The sequence below is a fragment of the Petromyzon marinus genome, chromosome 51, assembly GCF_048934315.1.
Source record: "Petromyzon marinus isolate PM22_M1 ecotype Great Lakes invasive population chromosome 51, UKy_Petmar_22M1.pri1.0, whole genome shotgun sequence".
NCBI lineage: Eukaryota > Metazoa > Chordata > Hyperoartia > Petromyzontiformes > Petromyzontidae > Petromyzon > Petromyzon marinus.
This window is the reverse complement of record NC_133717.1, coordinates 123049-145701: the sequence shown is the minus strand read 5'-3', so window position 1 is coordinate 145701 and position 22653 is coordinate 123049.

Below are 22653 nucleotides of genomic sequence, written 5' to 3'. Positions count from 1 at the left end.
GCCCCGTGACCCACAAGAGAGACATCACCTCCAATTTCTAGCGTTTGACGGGGTCTATCCGTGAAAAATATTAAAGTTTTTGAGTGCACATGCATTTCTGCTGCAAATGCCTATGGAAGTTTCATGCCGTTCGTATGCAATGTGGCAACACGAAAATGACCCGTTTTCCCATTCCGAGGGATTTCTGTGCGACCCTAACAGCCCCTGACCCACAAGAGAGACATCCCCGCCAATTTCTAGCGTTTGACGGGGTTTCTCCGTGAAAAATATTAAAGTTTTTGAGTGCACATGCATTTCTGCTGCAAATGCCTCTGGAAGTTTCATGCCATTCGTATGCAATGTGGTAACACGAAAATGACCCGTTTTCCCATTCTGAGGGATTTCTGTGCGACCCTAACAGCCCCGTGACCCACAAGAGAGACATCACCTCCAATTTCTAGCGTTTGACGGGGTCTATCCGTGAAAAATATTAAAGTTTTTGAGTGCACATGCATTTCTGCTGCAAATGCCTCTGGAAGTTTCAAGCCGTTCGTATGCCAATGTGGCAACACGAAAATGACCCGTTTTTCCATTCCGAGGGATTTCTGTGCGATCCTAACAGCCCCGTGACCCACAAGAGAGACATCCCCGCCAACTTCTAGCGTTTGACGGGGTCTATCCGTGAAGAATATTACATTTTTTGAGTGCACATGCATTTCTGCTGCAAATGCCTCTGGAAGTTTCATGCCGTTCGTATGCAATGTGGCAACACGAAAATGACCCGTTTTCCCATTCCGAGGGATTTCTGTGCGACCCTAACAGCCCCTGACCCACAAGAGAGACATCCCCGCCAATTTCTAGCATTTGACGGGGTCTCTCCGTGAAAAATATTAAAGTTTTTGAGTGCACATGCATTTCTGCTGCAAATGCCTCTGGAAGTTTCATGCCATTCGTATGCAATGTGGCAACACGAAAATGACCCGTTTTCCCATTCCGAGGGATTTCTGTGCGACCCTAACAGCCCCGTGACCCACAAGAGAGACATCCCCGCCAATTTATAGCGTTTGACGGGGTCTATCCGTGAAAAATATTAAATTTATTGAGTGCACATGCATTTCTGCTGCAAATGCCTCTGGAAGTTTCATGCCGTTCGTATGCAATGTGGCAACACGAAAATGACCCGTTTTCCCATTCCGAGGGATTTCTGTGCGACCCTAACAGCCCCGTGACCCACAAGAGAGACATCCCCGCCAATATCTAGCTTTTGACGGGGTCTATCCGTGAAAAATATCAAATTTTTTGAGTGCACATGCATTCTGCTGCAAATGCCTCTGGAAGTTTCATGCCGTTCGTATGCAATGTGGCAACACGAAAATGACCCGTTTTTCCATTCCGAGGGATTTCTGTGCGATCCTAACAGCCCCGTGACCCACAACAGAGACATCCCCGCCAACTTCTAGCGTTTGACGGGGTCTATCCGTGAAGAATATTACATTTTTGAGTGCACATGCATTTCTGCTGCAAATGCCTCTGGAAGTTTCAAGCCGTTCGTATGCCAATGTGGCAACACGAAAATGACCCGTTTTTCCATTCCGAGGGATTTCTGTGCGATCCTAACAGCCCCGTGACCCACAAGAGAGACATCCCCGCCAACTTCTAGCGTTTGACGGGGTCTATCCGTGAAGAATATTACATTTTTTGAGTGCACATGCATTTCTGCTGCAAATGCCTCTGGAAGTGTCATGCCGTTCGTATGCAATGTGACAACACGAAAATGACCCGTTTTCCCATTCCGAGGGATTTCTGTGCGACCCTAACAGCCCCTGACCCACAAGAGAGACATCCCCGCCAATTTCTAGCATTTGACGGGGTCTCTCCGTGAAAAATATTAAAGTTTTTGAGTGCACATGCATTTTTGCTGCAAATGCCTCTGGAAGTTTCATGCCATTCGTATGCAATGTGGCAACACGAAAATGACCCGTTTTCCCATTCCGAGGGATTTCTGTGCGACCCCAACAGCCCCGTGACCCACAAGAGAGACATCCCCGCCAATTTATAGCGCTTGACGGGGTCTATCCGTGAAAAATATTAAATTTATTGAGTGCACATGCATTTCTGCTGCAAATGCCTCTGGAAGTTTCATGCCGTTCGTATGCAATGTGGCAACACGAAAATGACCCGTTTTCCCATTCCGAGGGATTTCTGTGCGACCCTAACAGCCCCGTGACCCACAAGAGAGACATCCCCGCCAATATCTAGCTTTTGACGGGGTCTATCCGTGAAAAATATCAAATTTTTTGAGTGCACATGCATTCTGCTGCAAATGCCTCTGGAAGTTTCATGCCGTTCGTATGCAATGTGGCAACACGAAAATGACCCGTTTTTCCATTCCGAGGGATTTCTGTGCGATCCTAACAGCCCCGTGACCCACAAGAGAGACATCCCCGCCAACTTCTAGCGTTTGACGGGGTCTATCCGTGAAGAATATTACATTTTTGAGTGCACATGCATTTCTGCTGCAAATGCCTCTGGAAGTTTCAAGCCGTTCGTATGCCAATGTGGCAACACGAAAATGACCCGTTTTTCCATTCCGAGGGATTTCTGTGCGATCCTAACAGCCCCGTGACCCACAAGAGAGACATCCCCGCCAATTTCTAGCGTTTGACGGGGTCTATTCGTGAAGAATATTACATTTTTTGAGTGCACATGCATTTCTGCTGCAAATGCCTCTGGAAGTTTCATGCCGTTCGTATGCAATGTGGCAACACGAAAATGACCCGTTTTCCCATTCCGAGGGATTTATGTGCGACCCTAACAGCCCCTGACCCACAAGAGAGACATCCCCGCCAATTTCTAGCATTTGACGGGGTCTCTCCGTGAAAAATATTAAAGTTTTTGAGTGCACATGCATTTCTGCTGCAAATGCCTCTGGAAGTTTCATGCCATTCGTATGCAATGTGGCAACACGAAAATGACCCGTTTTCCCATTCCGAGGGATTTCTGTGCGACCCTAACAGCCCCGTGACCCACAAGAGAGACATCCCCGCCAATTTATAGCGTTTGACGGGGTCTATCCGTGAAAAATATTAAATTTATTGAGTGCACATGCATTTCTGCTGCAAATGCCTCTGGAAGTTTCATGCCGTTCGTATGCAATGTGGCAACACGAAAATGACCCGTTTTCCCATTCCGAGGGATTTCTGTGCGACCCTAACAGCCCCGTGACCCACAAGAGAGACATCCCCGCCAATATCTAGCTTTTGACGGGGTCTATCCGTGAAAAATATAAAATTTTTGGAGTGCACATGCATTCTGCTGCAAATGCCTCTGGAAGTTTCTTGCCGTTCGTATGCAATGTGGCAACACGAAAATGACCCGTTTTTCCATTCCGAGGGATTTCTGTGCAATCCTAACAGCCCCGTGACCCACAAGAGAGACATCCCCGCCAACTTCTAGCGTTTGACGGGGTCTATCCGTGACGAATATTACATTTTTGAGTGCACATGCATTTCTGCTGCAAATGCCTCTGGAAGTTTCATGCCATTCGTATGCAACGTGGCAACACGAAAATGACCCGTTTTCCCATTCCGAGGGATTTCTGTGCGACCCTAACAGCCCCTGACCCACAAGAGAGACATCCCCGCCAATTTCTAGCGTTTGACGGGGTCTCTCCGTGAAAAATATTAAAGTTTTTGAGTGCACATGCATTTCTGCTGCAAATGCCTCTGGAAGTTTCATGCCATTCGTATGCAATGTGGCAACACGAAAATGACCCGTTTTCCCATTCCGAGGGATTTCTGTGCGACCCTAACAGCCCCGTGACCCACAAGAGAGACATCCCCGCCAATTTATAGCGTTTGACGGGGTCTATCCGTGAAAAATATTTAATTTATTGAGTGCACATGCATTTCTGCTGCAAATGCCTCTGGAAGTTTCATGCCGTTCGTATGCAATGTGGCAACACGAAAATGACCCGTTTTCCCATTCCGAGGGATTTCTGTGCGACCCTAACAGCCTCGTGACCCACAAGAGAGACATCCCCGCCAATTTCTAGCGTTTGACGGGGTCTCTCCGTGAAAAATATTAAAGTTTTTGAGTGCACATGCATTTCTGCTGCAAATGCCTCTGGAAGTTTCAAGCCGTTCGTATGCCAATGTGGCAACACGAAAATGACCCGTTTTTCCATTCCGAGGGATTTCTGTGCGATCCTAACAGCCCCGTAACCCACAAGAGAGACATCCCCGCCAACTTCTAGCGTTTGACGGGGTCTATCCGTGAAGAATATTAAATTTTTTGAGTGCACATGCATTTCTGCTGCAAATGCCTATGGAAGTTTCATGCCGTTCGTATGCAATGTGGCAACACGAAAATGACCCGTTTTTCCATTCCGAGGGATTTCTGTGCGATCCTAACAGCCCCGTGACCCACAACAGAGACATCCCCTCCAACTTCTAGCGTTTGACGGGGTCTATCCGTGAAAAATATTAAATTTTTTGAGTGCACATGCATTTCTGCTGCAAATGCCTCTGGAAGTTTCATACCGTTCGTATGCAATGTGGCAACACGAAAATGACCCGTTTTCCCATTCCGAGGGATTTCTGTGCGAACCTAACAGCCAAGTGACCCACAAGAGAGACATCCCCGCCAATTTCTAGCGTTTGACGGGGTCTATCCGTGAAAATATTAATTTGTTTGAGTGCAGATGCATTTCTGCTGCAAATGCCTGTGGAAGTTTCATGCCGTTCGTATGCAATGTGGCAACACGAAAATGACCCGTTTTCCCTATCCGAGGGATTTCTGTGTGACCCTAACAGCCCCTTGACCCACAAGAGAGACATGCCTGCCAACTTCTAGCGTTTGACGGGGTCTATCCGTGAAAAATATTACATTTTTTGAATGCACATGCATTCCTGCTGCAAATGCCTCTGGAAGTTTCATGCCGTTCGTATGCAATGTGGCAACACGAAAATGACCCGTTTTCCCATTCCGAGGGATTTCTGTGCGACCCTAACAGCCTCGTGACCCACAAGAGAGACATCCCCGCCAATTTATAGCGTTTGACGGGGTCTATTCGTGAAAAATATTAAAGTTTTTGAGTGCACATGCATTTCTGCTGCAAATGCCTCTGGAAGTTTCAAGCCGTTCGTATGCCAATGTGGCAACACGAAAATGACCCGTTTTTCCATTCCGAGGGATTTCTGTGCGATCCTAACAGCCCCGTGACCCACAAGAGAGACATCCCCGCCAACTTCTAGCGTTTGACGGGGTCTATCCGTGAAGAATATTACATTTTTTGAGTGCACATGCATTTCTGCTGCAAATGCCTCTGTAAGTTTCATGCCGTTCGTATGCAATGTGGCAACACGAAAATGACCCGTTTTCCCATTCCGAGGGATTTCTTTGCGACCCTAACAGCCCCTGACCCACAAGAGAGACATCCCCGCCAATTTCTAGCGTTTGACGGGGTCTCTCCGTGAAAAATATTAAAGTTTTTGAGTGCACATGCATTTCTGCTGCAAATGCCTCTGGAAGTTTCATGCCATTCGTATGCAATGTGGCAACACGAAAATGACCCGTTTTCCCATTCCGAGGGATTTCTGTGCGACCCTAACAGCCCCGTGACCCACAAGAGAGACATCCCCACCAATTTAAAGCGTTTGACGGGGTCTATCCGTGAAAAATATTAAATTTATTGAGTGCACATGCATTTCTGCTGCAAATGCCTCTGGAAGTTTCATGCCGTTCGTATGCAATGTGGCAACACGAAAATGACCCGTTTTCCCATTCCGAGGGATTTCTGTGCGACCCTAACAGCCCCTGACCCACAAGAGAGACATCCCCGCCAATTTCTAGCGTTTGACGGGGTTTCTCCGTGAAAAATATTAAAGTTTTTGAGTGCACATGCATTTCTGCTGCAAATGCCTCTGGAAGTTTCATGCCATTCGTATGCAATGTGGTAACACGAAAATGACCCGTTTTCCCATTCTGAGGGATTTCTGTGCGACCCTAACAGCCCCGTGACCCACAAGAGAGACATCACCTCCAATTTCTAGCGTTTGACGGGGTCTATCCGTGAAAAATATTAAAGTTTTTGAGTGCACATGCATTTCTGCTGCAAATGCCTCTGGAAGTTTCAAGCCGTTCGTATGCCAATGTGGCAACACGAAAATGACCCGTTTTTCCATTCCGAGGGATTTCTGTGCGATCCTAACAGCCCCGTGACCCACAAGAGAGACATCTCCGCCAACTTCTAGCGTTTGACGGGGTCTATCCGTGAAGAATATTACATTTTTTGAGTGCACATGCATTTCTGCTGCAAATGCCTCTGGAAGTTTCATGCCGTTCGTATGCAATGTGGCAACACGAAAATGACCCGTTTTCCCATTCCGAGGGATTTCTGTGCGACCCTAACAGCCCCTGACCCACAAGAGAGACATCCCCGCCAATTTCTAGCGTTTGACGGGGTCTCTCCGTGAAAAATATTAAAGTTTTTGAGTGCACATGCATTTCTGCTGCAAATGCCTCTGGAAGTTTCATGCCATTCGTATGCAATGTGGCAACACGAAAATGACCCGTTTTCCCATTCCGAGGGATTTCTGTGCGACCCTAACAGCCCCGTGACCCACAAGAGAGACATCCCCGCCAATTTAAAGCGTTTGACGGGGTCTATCCGTGAAAAATATTAAATTTATTGAGTGCACATGCATTTCTGCTGCAAATGCCTCTGGAAGTTTCATGCCGTTCGTATGCAATGTGGCAACACGAAAATGACCCGTTTTCCCATTCCGAGGGATTTCTGTGCAACCCTAACAGCCCCTGACCCACAAGAGAGACATCCCCGCCAATTTCTAGCGTTTGACGGGGTTTCTCCGTGAAAAATATTAAAGTTTTTGAGTGCACATGCATTTCTGCTGCAAATGCCTCTGGAAGTTTCAAGCCGTTCCTATGCCAATGTGGCAATACGAAAATGACCCGTTTTTCCATTCCGAGGGATTTCTGTGCGATCCTAACAGCCCCGTGACCCCCCAAGAGAGACATCCATGCCAACTTCTAGCGTTTCACTGGGTCTATCCGTGAAAAATATTACATTTTTTGAGTGCACATGCATTTCTGCTGCAAATGCCTATGGAAGTTTCATGCCGTTCGTATGCCAATGTGGCAACACGAAAATGACCCGTTTTTCCATTCCGAGGGATTTCTGTGCGATCCTAACAGCCCCGTGACCCACAAGAGAGACATCCCCGCCAACTTCTAGCGTTTGACGGGGTCTATCCGTGAAGAATATTACATTTTTTGAGTGCACATGCATTTCTGCTGCAAATGCCTCTGGAAGTTTCATGCCGTTCGTATGCAATGTGGCAACACGAAAATGACCCGTTTTCCCATTCCGAGGGATTTCTGTGCGACCCTAACAGCCCCGTGACCCACAAGAGAGACATCCCCGCCAATTTAAAGCGTTTGACGGGGTCTATCCGTGAAAAATATTAAATTTATTGAGTGCACATGCATTTCTGCTGCAAATGCCTCTGGAAGTTTCATGCCGTTCGTATGCAATGTGGCAACACGAAAATGACCCGTTTTCCCATTCCGAGGGATTTCTGTGCAACCCTAACAGCCCCTGACCCACAAGAGAGACATCCCCGCCAATTTCTAGCGTTTGACGGGGTTTCTCCGTGAAAAATATTAAAGTTTTTGAGTGCACATGCATTTCTGCTGCAAATGCCTCTGGAAGTTTCAAGCCGTTCCTATGCCAATGTGGCAATACGAAAATGACCCGTTTTTCCATTCCGAGGGATTTCTGTGCGATCCTAACAGCCCCGTGACCCCCCAAGAGAGACATCCATGCCAACTTCTAGCGTTTCACTGGGTCTATCCGTGAAAAATATTACATTTTTTGAGTGCACATGCATTTCTGCTGCAAATGCCTATGGAAGTTTCATGCCGTTCGTATGCAATGTGGCAACACGAAAATGACCCGTTTTCCCATTCCGAGGGATTTCTGTGCGACCCTAACAGCCCCTGACCCACAAGAGAGACATCCCCGCCAATTTCTAGCGTTTGACGGGGTTTCTCCGTGAAAAATATTAAAGTTTTTGAGTGCACATGCATTTCTGCTGCAAATGCCTCTGGAAGTTTCATGCCATTCGTATGCAATGTGGTAACACGAAAATGACCCGTTTTCCCATTCTGAGGGATTTCTGTGCGACCCTAACAGCCCCGTGACCCACAAGAGAGACATCACCTCCAATTTCTAGCGTTTGACGGGGTCTATCCGTGAAAAATATTAAAGTTTTTGAGTGCACATGCATTTCTGCTGCAAATGCCTCTGGAAGTTTCAAGCCGATCCTATGCCAATGTGGCAACACGAAAATGACCCGTTTTTCCATTCCGAGGGATTTCTGTGCGATCCTAACAGCCCCGTGACCCCCCAAGAGAGACATCCATGCCAACTTCTAGCGTTTCACTGGGTCTATCCGTGTTAAATATTACATTTTTTGAGTGCACATGCATTTCTGCTGCAAATGCCTATGGAAGTTTCATGCCGTTCGTATGCAATGTGGCAACACGAAAATGACCCGTTTTTCCATTCCGAGGGATTTCTGTGCGATCCTAACAGCCCCGTGACCCACAACAGAGACATCCCCTCCAACTTCTAGCGTTTGACGGGGTCTATCCGTGAAAAATATTAAATTTTTTGAGTGCACATGCATTTCTGCTGCAAATGCCTCTGGAAGTTTCATACCGTTCGTATGCAATGTGGCAACACGAAAATGACCCGTTTTCCCATTCCGAGGGATTTCTGTGCGAACCTAACAGCCACGTAACCCACAAGAGAGACATCCCCGCCAATTTCTAGCGTTTGACGGGGTCTATCCGTGAAAATATTAATTTGTTTGAGTGCAGATGCATTTCTGCTGCAAATGCCTGTGGAAGTTTCATGCCGTTCGTATGCAATGTGGCAACACGAAAATGACCCGTTTTCCCTATCCGAGGGATTTCTGTGTGACCCTAACAGCCCCTTGACCCACAAGAGAGACATCCCTGCCAACTTCTAGCGTTTGACGGGGTCTATCCGTGAAAAATATTACATTTTTTGAATGCACATGCATTTCTGCTGCAAATGCCTCTGGAAGTTTCATGCCGTTCGTATGCAATGTGGCAACACGAAAATGACCCGTTTTCCCATTCCGAGTGATTTCTGTGCGACCCTAACAGCCTCGTGACCCACAAGAGAGACATCCCCGCCAATTTATAGCGTTTGACGGGGTCTATTCGTGAAAAATATTAAAGTTTTTGAGTGCACATGCATTTCTGCTGCAAATGCCTCTGGAAGTTTCAAGCCGTTCGTATGCCAATGTGGCAACACGATAATGACCCGTTTTTCCATTCCGAGGGATTTCTGTGCGATCCTAACAGCCCCGTGACCCCCCAAGAGAGACATCCATGCCAACTTCTAGCGTTTCACTGGGTCTATCCGTGAAAAATATTACATTTTTTGAGTGCACATGCATTTCTGCTGCAAATGCCTATGGAAGTTTCATGCCGTTCGTATGCAATGTGGCAACACGAAAATGACCCGTTTTCCCATTCCGAGGGATTTCTGTGCGACCCTAACAGCCCCTGACCCACAAGAGAGACATCCCCGCCAATTTCTAGCGTTTGACGGGGTTTCTCCGTGAAAAATATTAAAGTTTTTGAGTGCACATGCATTTCTGCTGCAAATGCCTCTGGAAGTTTCATGCCATTCGTATGCAATGTGGTAACACGAAAATGACCCGTTTTCCCATTCTGAGGGATTTCTGTGCGACCCTAACAGCCCCGTGACCCACAAGAGAGACATCACCTCCAATTTCTAGCGTTTGACGGGGTCTATCCGTGAAAAATATGAAAGTTTTTGAGTGCACATGCATTTCTGCTGCAAATGCCTCTGGAAGTTTCAAGCCGTTCGTATGCCAATGTGGCAACACGATAATGACCCGTTTTTCCATTCCGAGGGATTTCTGTGCGATCCTAACAGCCCCGTGACCCCCCAAGAGAGACATCCATGCCAACTTCTAGCGTTTCACTGGGTCTATCCGTGAAAAATATTACATTTTTTGAGTGCACATGCATTTCTGCTGCAAATGCCTATGGAAGTTTCATGCCGTTCGTATGCAATGTGGCAACACGAAAATGACCCGTTTTCCCATTCCGAGGGATTTCTGTGCGACCCTAACAGCCCCTGACCCACAAGAGAGACATCCCCGCCAATTTCTAGCGTTTGACGGGGTTTCTCCGTGAAAAATATTAAAGTTTTTGAGTGCACATGCATTTCTGCTGCAAATGCCTCTGGAAGTTTCATGCCATTCGTATGCAATGTGGTAACACGAAAATGACCCGTTTTCCCATTCTGAGGGATTTCTGTGCGACCCTAACAGCCCCGTGACCCACAAGAGAGACATCACCTCCAATTTCTAGCGTTTGACGGGGTCTATCCGTGAAAAATATGAAAGTTTTTGAGTGCACATGCATTTCTGCTGCAAATGCCTCTGGAAGTTTCAAGCCGTTCCTATGCCAATGTGGCAACACGAAAATGACCCGTTTTTCCATTCCGAGGGATTTCTGTGCGATCCTAACAGCCCCGTGACCCCCCAAGAGAGACATCCATGCCAACTTCTAGCGTTTCACTGGGTCTATCCGTGTTAAATATTACATTTTTTGAGTGCACATGCATTTCTGCTGCAAATGCCTATGGAAGTTTCATGCCGTTCGTATGCAATGTGGCAACACGAAAATGACCCGTTTTTCCATTCCGAGGGATTTCTGTGTGACCCTAACAGCCCCGTGAACCACAAGAGAGACATCCCCGTCAATTTCTGGCGTTTGACGGGGTCTATCCGTGAAGAATATGACATTTTTTGAGTGCACATGCATTTCTGCTGCAAATGCCTCTGGAAGTTTCATGCCGTTCGTATGCAATGTGGCAACACGAAAATGACCCGTTTTCCCATTCCGAGTGATTTCTGTGCGACCCTAACAGCCTCGTGACCCACAAGAGAGACATCCCCGCCAATTTATAGCGTTTGACGGGGTCTATTCGTGAAAAATATTAAAGTTTTTGAGTGCACATGCATTTCTGCTGCAAATGCCTCTGGAAGTTTCAAGCCGTTCGTATGCCAATGTGGCAACACGATAATGACCCGTTTTTCCATTCCGAGGGATTTCTGTGCGATCCTAACAGCCCCGTGACCCCCCAAGAGAGACATCCATGCCAACTTCTAGCGTTTCACTGGGTCTATCCGTGAAAAATATTACATTTTTTGAGTGCACATGCATTTCTGCTGCAAATGCCTATGGAAGTTTCATGCCGTTCGTATGCAATGTGGCAACACGAAAATGACCCGTTTTCCCATTCCGAGGGATTTCTGTGCGACCCTAACAGCCCCTGACCCACAAGAGAGACATCCCCGCCAATTTCTAGCGTTTGACGGGGTTTCTCCGTGAAAAATATTAAAGTTTTTGAGTGCACATGCATTTCTGCTGCAAATGCCTCTGGAAGTTTCATGCCATTCGTATGCAATGTGGTAACACGAAAATGACCCGTTTTCCCATTCTGAGGGATTTCTGTGCGACCCTAACAGCCCCGTGACCCACAAGAGAGACATCACCTCCAATTTCTAGCGTTTGACGGGGTCTATCCGTGAAAAATATGAAAGTTTTTGAGTGCACATGCATTTCTGCTGCAAATGCCTCTGGAAGTTTCAAGCCGTTCGTATGCCAATGTGGCAACACGATAATGACCCGTTTTTCCATTCCGAGGGATTTCTGTGCGATCCTAACAGCCCCGTGACCCCCCAAGAGAGACATCCATGCCAACTTCTAGCGTTTCACTGGGTCTATCCGTGAAAAATATTACATTTTTTGAGTGCACATGCATTTCTGCTGCAAATGCCTATGGAAGTTTCATGCCGTTCGTATGCAATGTGGCAACACGAAAATGACCCGTTTTCCCATTCCGAGGGATTTCTGTGCGACCCTAACAGCCCCTGACCCACAAGAGAGACATCCCCGCCAATTTCTAGCGTTTGACGGGGTTTCTCCGTGAAAAATATTAAAGTTTTTGAGTGCACATGCATTTCTGCTGCAAATGCCTCTGGAAGTTTCATGCCATTCGTATGCAATGTGGTAACACGAAAATGACCCGTTTTCCCATTCTGAGGGATTTCTGTGCGACCCTAACAGCCCCGTGACCCACAAGAGAGACATCACCTCCAATTTCTAGCGTTTGACGGGGTCTATCCGTGAAAAATATGAAAGTTTTTGAGTGCACATGCATTTCTGCTGCAAATGCCTCTGGAAGTTTCAAGCCGTTCCTATGCCAATGTGGCAACACGAAAATGACCCGTTTTTCCATTCCGAGGGATTTCTGTGCGATCCTAACAGCCCCGTGACCCCCCAAGAGAGACATCCATGCCAACTTCTAGCGTTTCACTGGGTCTATCCGTGTTAAATATTACATTTTTTGAGTGCACATGCATTTCTGCTGCAAATGCCTATGGAAGTTTCATGCCGTTCGTATGCAATGTGGCAACACGAAAATGACCCGTTTTTCCATTCCGAGGGATTTCTGTGCGATCCTAACAGCCCCGTGACCCACAACAGAGACATCCCCTCCAACTTCTAGCGTTTGACGGGGTCTATCCGTGAAAAATATTAAATTTTTTGAGTGCACATGCATTTCTGCTGCAAATGCCTCTGGAAGTTTCATACCGTTCGTATGCAATGTGGCAACACGAAAATGACCCGTTTTCCCATTCCGAGGGATTTCTGTGCGAACCTAACAGCCACGTAACCCACAAGAGAGACATCCCCGCCAATTTCTAGCGTTTGACGGGGTCTATCCGTGAAAATATTAATTTGTTTGAGTGCAGATGCATTTCTGCTGCAAATGCCTGTGGAAGTTTCATGCCGTTCGTATGCAATGTGGCAACACGAAAATGACCCGTTTTCCCTATCCGAGGGATTTCTGTGCAACCCTAACAGCCCCTGACCCACAAGAGAGACATCCCTGCCAATTTCTAGCGTTTGACGGGGTTTCTCCGTGAAAAATATTAAAGTTTTTGAGTGCACATGCATTTCTGCTGCAAATGCCTCTGGAAGTTTCAAGCCGTTCCTATGCCAATGTGGCAACACGAAAATGACCCGTTTTTCCATTCCGAGGGATTTCTGTGCGATCCTAACAGCCCCGTGACCCCCCAAGAGAGACATCCATGCCAACTTCTAGCGTTTCACTGGGTCTATCCGTGAAAAATATTACATTTTTTGAGTGCACATGCATTTCTGCTGCAAATGCCTATGGAAGTTTCATGCCGTTCGTATGCAATGTGGCAACACGAAAATGACCCGTTTTCCCATTCCGAGGGATTTCTGTGCGACCCTAACAGCCCCTGACCCACAAGAGAGACATCCCCGCCAATTTCTAGCGTTTGACGGGGTTTCTCCGTGAAAAATATTAAAGTTTTTGAGTGCACATGCATTTCTGCTGCAAATGCCTCTGGAAGTTTCATGCCATTCGTATGCAATGTGGTAACACGAAAATGACCCGTTTTCCCATTCTGAGGGATTTCTGTGCGACCCTAACAGCCCCGTGACCCACAAGAGAGACATCACCTCCAATTTCTAGCGTTTGACGGGGTCTATCCGTGAAAAATATTAAAGTTTTTGAGTGCACATGCATTTCTGCTGCAAATGCCTCTGGAAGTTTCAAGCCGTTCCTATGCCAATGTGGCAACACGAAAATGACCCGTTTTTCCATTCCGAGGGATTTCTGTGCGATCCTAACAGCCCCGTGACCCCCCAAGAGAGACATCCATGCCAACTTCTAGCGTTTCACTGGGTCTATCCGTATTAAATATTACATTTTTTGAGTGCACATGCATTTCTGCTGCAAATGCCTATGGAAGTTTCATGCCGTTCGTATGCAATGTGGCAACACGAAAATGACCCGTTTTTCCATTCCGAGGGATTTCTGTGCGATCCTAACAGCCCCGTGACCCACAACAGAGACATCCCCTCCAAATTCTAGCGTTTGACGGGGTCTATCCGTGAAAAATATTAAATTTTTTGAGTGCACATGCATTTCTGCTGCAAATGCCTCTGGAAGTTTCATACCGTTCGTATGCAATGTGGCAACACGAAAATGACCCGTTTTCCCATTCCGAGGGATTTCTGTGCGAACCTAACAGCCACGTAACCCACAAGAGAGACATCCCCGCCAATTTCTAGCGTTTGACGGGGTCAATCCGTGAAAATATTAATTTGTTTGAGTGCAGATGCATTTCTGCTGCAAATGCCTGTGGAAGTTTCATGCCGTTCGTATGCAATGTGGCAACACGAAAATGACCCGTTTTCCCTATCCGAGGGATTTCTGTGCAACCCTAACAGCCCCTGACCCACAAGAGAGACATCCCTGCCAATTTCTAGCGTTTGACGGGGTTTCTCCGTGAAAAATATTAAAGTTTTTGAGTGCACATGCATTTCTGCTGCAAATGCCTCTGGAAGTTTCAAGCCGTTCCTATGCCAATGTGGCAACACGAAAATGACCCGTTTTTCCATTCCGAGGGATTTCTGTGCGATCCTAACAGCCCCGTGACCCCCCAAGAGAGACATCCATGCCAACTTCTAGCGTTTCACTGGGTCTATCCGTGAAAAATATTACATTTTTTGAGTGCACATGCATTTCTGCTGCAAATGCCTATGGAAGTTTCATGCCGTTCGTATGCAATGTGGCAACACGAAAATGACCCGTTTTCCCATTCCGAGGGATTTCTGTGCGACCCTAACAGCCCCTGACCCACAAGAGAGACATCCCCGCCAATTTCTAGCGTTTGACGGGGTTTCTCCGTGAAAAATATTAAAGTTTTTGAGTGCACATGCATTTCTGCTGCAAATGCCTCTGGAAGTTTCATGCCATTCGTATGCAATGTGGTAACACGAAAATGACCCGTTTTCCCATTCTGAGGGATTTCTGTGCGACCCTAACAGCCCCGTGACCCACAAGAGAGACATCACCTCCAATTTCTAGCGTTTGACGGGGTCTATCCGTGAAAAATATTAAAGTTTTTGAGTGCACATGCATTTCTGCTGCAAATGCCTCTGGAAGTTTCAAGCCGATCCTATGCCAATGTGGCAACACGAAAATGACCCGTTTTTCCATTCCGAGGGATTTCTGTGCGATCCTAACAGCCCCGTGACCCCCCAAGAGAGACATCCATGCCAACTTCTAGCGTTTCACTGGGTCTATCCGTGTTAAATATTACATTTTTTGAGTGCACATGCATTTCTGCTGCAAATGCCTATGGAAGTTTCATGCCGTTCGTATGCAATGTGGCAACACGAAAATGACCCGTTTTTCCATTCCGAGGGATTTCTGTGCGATCCTAACAGCCCCGTGACCCACAACAGAGACATCCCCTCCAACTTCTAGCGTTTGACGGGGTCTATCCGTGAAAAATATTAAATTTTTTGAGTGCACATGCATTTCTGCTGCAAATGCCTCTGGAAGTTTCATACCGTTCGTATGCAATGTGGCAACACGAAAATGACCCGTTTTCCCATTCCGAGGGATTTCTGTGCGAACCTAACAGCCACGTAACCCACAAGAGAGACATCCCCGCCAATTTCTAGCGTTTGACGGGGTCTATCCGTGAAAATATTAATTTGTTTGAGTGCAGATGCATTTCTGCTGCAAATGCCTGTGGAAGTTTCATGCCGTTCGTATGCAATGTGGCAACACGAAAATGACCCGTTTTCCCTATCCGAGGGATTTCTGTGTGACCCTAACAGCCCCTTGACCCACAAGAGAGACATCCCTGCCAACTTCTAGCGTTTGACGGGGTCTATCCGTGAAAAATATTACATTTTTTGAATGCACATGCATTTCTGCTGCAAATGCCTCTGGAAGTTTCATGCCGTTCGTATGCAATGTGGCAACACGAAAATGACCCGTTTTCCCATTCCGAGTGATTTCTGTGCGACCCTAACAGCCTCGTGACCCACAAGAGAGACATCCCCGCCAATTTATAGCGTTTGACGGGGTCTATTCGTGAAAAATATTAAAGTTTTTGAGTGCACATGCATTTCTGCTGCAAATGCCTCTGGAAGTTTCAAGCCGTTCGTATGCCAATGTGGCAACACGATAATGACCCGTTTTTCCATTCCGAGGGATTTCTGTGCGATCCTAACAGCCCCGTGACCCCCCAAGAGAGACATCCATGCCAACTTCTAGCGTTTCACTGGGTCTATCCGTGAAAAATATTACATTTTTTGAGTGCACATGCATTTCTGCTGCAAATGCCTATGGAAGTTTCATGCCGTTCGTATGCAATGTGGCAACACGAAAATGACCCGTTTTCCCATTCCGAGGGATTTCTGTGCGACCCTAACAGCCCCTGACCCACAAGAGAGACATCCCCGCCAATTTCTAGCGTTTGACGGGGTTTCTCCGTGAAAAATATTAAAGTTTTTGAGTGCACATGCATTTCTGCTGCAAATGCCTCTGGAAGTTTCATGCCATTCGTATGCAATGTGGTAACACGAAAATGACCCGTTTTCCCATTCTGAGGGATTTCTGTGCGACCCTAACAGCCCCGTGACCCACAAGAGAGACATCACCTCCAATTTCTAGCGTTTGACGGGGTCTATCCGTGAAAAATATGAAAGTTTTTGAGTGCACATGCATTTCTGCTGCAAATGCCTCTGGAAGTTTCAAGCCGTTCGTATGCCAATGTGGCAACACGATAATGACCCGTTTTTCCATTCCGAGGGATTTCTGTGCGATCCTAACAGCCCCGTGACCCCCCAAGAGAGACATCCATGCCAACTTCTAGCGTTTCACTGGGTCTATCCGTGAAAAATATTACATTTTTTGAGTGCACATGCATTTCTGCTGCAAATGCCTATGGAAGTTTCATGCCGTTCGTATGCAATGTGGCAACACGAAAATGACCCGTTTTCCCATTCCGAGGGATTTCTGTGCGACCCTAACAGCCCCTGACCCACAAGAGAGACATCCCCGCCAATTTCTAGCGTTTGACGGGGTTTCTCCGTGAAAAATATTAAAGTTTTTGAGTGCACATGCATTTCTGCTGCAAATGCCTCTGGAAGTTTCATGCCATTCGTATGCAATGTGGTAACACGAAAATGACCCGTTTTCCCATTCTGAGGGATTTCTGTGCGACCCTAACAGCCCCGTGACCCACAAGAGAGACATCACCTCCAATTTCTAGCGTTTGACGGGGTCTATCCGTGAAAAATATGAAAGTTTTTGAGTGCACATGCATTTCTGCTGCAAATGCCTCTGGAAGTTTCAAGCCGTTCCTATGCCAATGTGGCAACACGAAAATGACCCGTTTTTCCATTCCGAGGGATTTCTGTGCGATCCTAACAGCCCCGTGACCCCCCAAGAGAGACATCCATGCCAACTTCTAGCGTTTCACTGGGTCTATCCGTGTTAAATATTACATTTTTTGAGTGCACATGCATTTCTGCTGCAAATGCCTATGGAAGTTTCATGCCGTTCGTATGCAATGTGGCAACACGAAAATGACCCGTTTTTCCATTCCGAGGGATTTCTGTGCGATCCTAACAGCCCCGTGACCCACAACAGAGACATCCCCTCCAACTTCTAGCGTTTGACGGGGTCTATCCGTGAAAAATATTAAATTTTTTGAGTGCACATGCATTTCTGCTGCAAATGCCTCTGGAAGTTTCATACCGTTCGTATGCAATGTGGCAACACGAAAATGACCCGTTTTCCCATTCCGAGGGATTTCTGTGCGAACCTAACAGCCACGTAACCCACAAGAGAGACATCCCCGCCAATTTCTAGCGTTTGACGGGGTCTATCCGTGAAAATATTAATTTGTTTGAGTGCAGATGCATTTCTGCTGCAAATGCCTGTGGAAGTTTCATGCCGTTCGTATGCAATGTGGCAACACGAAAATGACCCGTTTTCCCTATCCGAGGGATTTCTGTGCAACCCTAACAGCCCCTGACCCACAAGAGAGACATCCCTGCCAATTTCTAGCGTTTGACGGGGTTTCTCCGTGAAAAATATTAAAGTTTTTGAGTGCACATGCATTTCTGCTGCAAATGCCTCTGGAAGTTTCAAGCCGTTCCTATGCCAATGTGGCAACACGAAAATGACCCGTTTTTCCATTCCGAGGGATTTCTGTGCGATCCTAACAGCCCCGTGACCCCCCAAGAGAGACATCCATGCCAACTTCTAGCGTTTCACTGGGTCTATCCGTGAAAAATATTACATTTTTTGAGTGCACATGCATTTCTGCTGCAAATGCCTATGGAAGTTTCATGCCGTTCGTATGCAATGTGGCAACACGAAAATGACCCGTTTTCCCATTCCGAGGGATTTCTGTGCGACCCTAACAGCCCCTGACCCACAAGAGAGACATCCCCGCCAATTTCTAGCGTTTGACGGGGTTTCTCCGTGAAAAATATTAAAGTTTTTGAGTGCACATGCATTTCTGCTGCAAATGCCTCTGGAAGTTTCATGCCATTCGTATGCAATGTGGTAACACGAAAATGACCCGTTTTCCCATTCTGAGGGATTTCTGTGCGACCCTAACAGCCCCGTGACCCACAAGAGAGACATCACCTCCAATTTCTAGCGTTTGACGGGGTCTATCCGTGAAAAATATTAAAGTTTTTGAGTGCACATGCATTTCTGCTGCAAATGCCTCTGGAAGTTTCAAGCCGTTCCTATGCCAATGTGGCAACACGAAAATGACCCGTTTTTCCATTCCGAGGGATTTCTGTGCGATCCTAACAGCCCCGTGACCCCCCAAGAGAGACATCCATGCCAACTTCTAGCGTTTCACTGGGTCTATCCGTATTAAATATTACATTTTTTGAGTGCACATGCATTTCTGCTGCAAATGCCTATGGAAGTTTCATGCCGTTCGTATGCAATGTGGCAACACGAAAATGACCCGTTTTTCCATTCCGAGGGATTTCTGTGCGATCCTAACAGCCCCGTGACCCACAACAGAGACATCCCCTCCAAATTCTAGCGTTTGACGGGGTCTATCCGTGAAAAATATTAAATTTTTTGAGTGCACATGCATTTCTGCTGCAAATGCCTCTGGAAGTTTCATACCGTTCGTATGCAATGTGGCAACACGAAAATGACCCGTTTTCCCATTCCGAGGGATTTCTGTGCGAACCTAACAGCCACGTAACCCACAAGAGAGACATCCCCGCCAATTTCTAGCGTTTGACGGGGTCAATCCGTGAAAATATTAATTTGTTTGAGTGCAGATGCATTTCTGCTGCAAATGCCTGTGGAAGTTTCATGCCGTTCGTATGCAATGTGGCAACACGAAAATGACCCGTTTTCCCTATCCGAGGGATTTCTGTGCAACCCTAACAGCCCCTGACCCACAAGAGAGACATCCCTGCCAATTTCTAGCGTTTGACGGGGTTTCTCCGTGAAAAATATTAAAGTTTTTGAGTGCACATGCATTTCTGCTGCAAATGCCTCTGGAAGTTTCAAGCCGTTCCTATGCCAATGTGGCAACACGAAAATGACCCGTTTTTCCATTCCGAGGGATTTCTGTGCGATCCTAACAGCCCCGTGACCCCCCAAGAGAGACATCCATGCCAACTTCTAGCGTTTCACTGGGTCTATCCGTGAAAAATATTACATTTTTTGAGTGCACATGCATTTCTGCTGCAAATGCCTATGGAAGTTTCATGCCGTTCGTATGCAATGTGGCAACACGAAAATGACCCGTTTTCCCATTCCGAGGGATTTCTGTGCGACCCTAACAGCCCCTGACCCACAAGAGAGACATCCCCGCCAATTTCTAGCGTTTGACGGGGTTTCTCCGTGAAAAATATTAAAGTTTTTGAGTGCACATGCATTTCTGCTGCAAATGCCTCTGGAAGTTTCATGCCATTCGTATGCAATGTGGTAACACGAAAATGACCCGTTTTCCCATTCTGAGGGATTTCTGTGCGACCCTAACAGCCCCGTGACCCACAAGAGAGACATCACCTCCAATTTCTAGCGTTTGACGGGGTCTATCCGTGAAAAATATTAAAGTTTTTGAGTGCACATGCATTTCTGCTGCAAATGCCTCTGGAAGTTTCAAGCCGTTCCTATGCCAATGTGGCAACACGAAAATGACCCGTTTTTCCATTCCGAGGGATTTCTGTGCGATCCTAACAGCCCCGTGACCCCCCAAGAGAGACATCCATGCCAACTTCTAGCGTTTCACTGGGTCTATCCGTATTAAATATTACATTTTTTGAGTGCACATGCATTTCTGCTGCAAATGCCTATGGAAGTTTCATGCCGTTCGTATGCAATGTGGCAACACGAAAATGACCCGTTTTTCCATTCCGAGGGATTTCTGTGCGATCCTAACAGCCCCGTGACCCACAACAGAGACATCCCCTCCAACTTCTAGCGTTTGACGGGGTCTATCCGTGAAAAATATTAAATTTTTTGAGTGCACATGCATTTCTGCTGCAAATGCCTCTGGAAGTTTCATACCGTTCGTATGCAATGTGGCAACACGAAAATGACCCGTTTTCCCATTCCGAGGGATTTCTGTGCGAACCTAACAGCCACGTAACCCACAAGAGAGACATCCCCGCCAATTTCTAGCGTTTGACGGGGTCTATCCGTGAAAATATTAATTTGTTTGAGTGCAGATGCATTTCTGCTGCAAATGCCTGTGGAAGTTTCATGCCATTCGTATGCAATGTGGCAACACGAAAATGACCCGTTTTCCCTATCCGAGGGATTTCTGTGTGACCCTAACAGCCCCGTGACCCCCCAAGAGAGACATCCATGCCAACTTCTAGCGTTTCACTGGGTCTATCCGTGAAAAATATTACATTTTTTGAGTGCACATGCATTTCTGCTGCAAATGCCTATGGAAGTTTCATGCCGTTCGTATGCAATGTGGCAACACGAAAATGACCCGTTTTCCCATTCCGAGGGATTTCTGTGCGACCCTAACAGCCCCTGACCCACAAGAGAGACATCCCCGCCAATTTCTAGCGTTTGACGGGGTTTCTCCGTGAAAAATATTAAAGTTTTTGAGTGCACATGCATTTCTGCTGCAAATGCCTCTGGAAGTTTCATGCCATTCGTATGCAATGTGGTAACACGAAAATGACCCGTTTTCCCATTCTGAGGGATTTCTGTGCGACCCTAACAGCCCCGTGACCCACAAGAGAGACATCACCTCCAATTTCTAGCGTTTGACGGGGTCTATCCGTGAAAAATATTAAAGTTTTTGAGTGCACATGCATTTCTGCTGCAAATGCCTCTGGAAGTTTCAAGCCGTTCCTATGCCAATGTGGCAACACGAAAATGACCCGTTTTTCCATTCCGAGGGATTTCTGTGCGATCCTAACAGCCCCGTGACCCCCCAAGAGAGACATCCATGCCAACTTCTAGCGTTTCACTGGGTCTATCCGTATTAAATATTACATTTTTTGAGTGCACATGCATTTCTGCTGCAAATGCCTATGGAAGTTTCATGCCGTTCGTATGCAATGTGGCAACACGAAAATGACCCGTTTTTCCATTCCGAGGGATTTCTGTGCGATCCTAACAGCCCCGTGACCCACAACAGAGACATCCCCTCCAACTTCTAGCGTTTGACGGGGTCTATCCGTGAAAAATATTAAATTTTTTGAGTGCACATGCATTTCTGCTGCAAATGCCTCTGGAAGTTTCATACCGTTCGTATGCAATGTGGCAACACGAAAATGACCCGTTTTCCCATTCCGAGGGATTTCTGTGCGAACCTAACAGCCACGTAACCCACAAGAGAGACATCCCCGCCAATTTCTAGCGTTTGACGGGGTCTATCCGTGAAAATATTAATTTGTTTGAGTGCAGATGCATTTCTGCTGCAAATGCCTGTGGAAGTTTCATGCCATTCGTATGCAATGTGGCAACACGAAAATGACCCGTTTTCCCTATCCGAGGGATTTCTGTGTGACCCTAACAGCCCCTTGACCCACAAGAGAGACATCCCTGCCAACTTCTAGCGTTTGACGGGGTCTATCCGTGAAAAATATTACATTTTTTGAATGCACATGCATTTCTGCTGCAAATGCCTCTGGAAGTTTCATGCCGTTCGTATGCAATGTGGCAACACGAAAATGACCCGTTTTCCCATTCCGAGGGATTTCTGTGCGACCCTAACAGCCTCGTGACCCACAAGAGAGACATCCCCGCCAATTTATAGCGTTTGACGGGGTCTATTCGTGAAAAATATTAAAGTTTTTGAGTGCACATGCATTTCTGCTGCAAATGCCTCTGGAAGTTTCAAGCCGTTCGTATGCCAATGTGGCAACACGAAAATGACCCGTTTTTCCATTCCGAGGGATTTCTGTGCGATCCTAACAGCCCCGTGACCCCCCAAGAGAGACATCTATGCCAACTTCTAGCGTTTCACTGGGTCTATCCGTGAAAAATATTACATTTTTTGAGTGCACATGCATTTCTGCTGCAAATGCCTATGGAAGTTTCATGCCGTTCGTATGCAATGTGGCAACACGAAAATGACCCGTTTTCCCATTCCGAGGGATTTCTGTGCGACCCTAACAGCCCCTGACCCACAAGAGAGACATCCCCGCCAATTTCTAGCG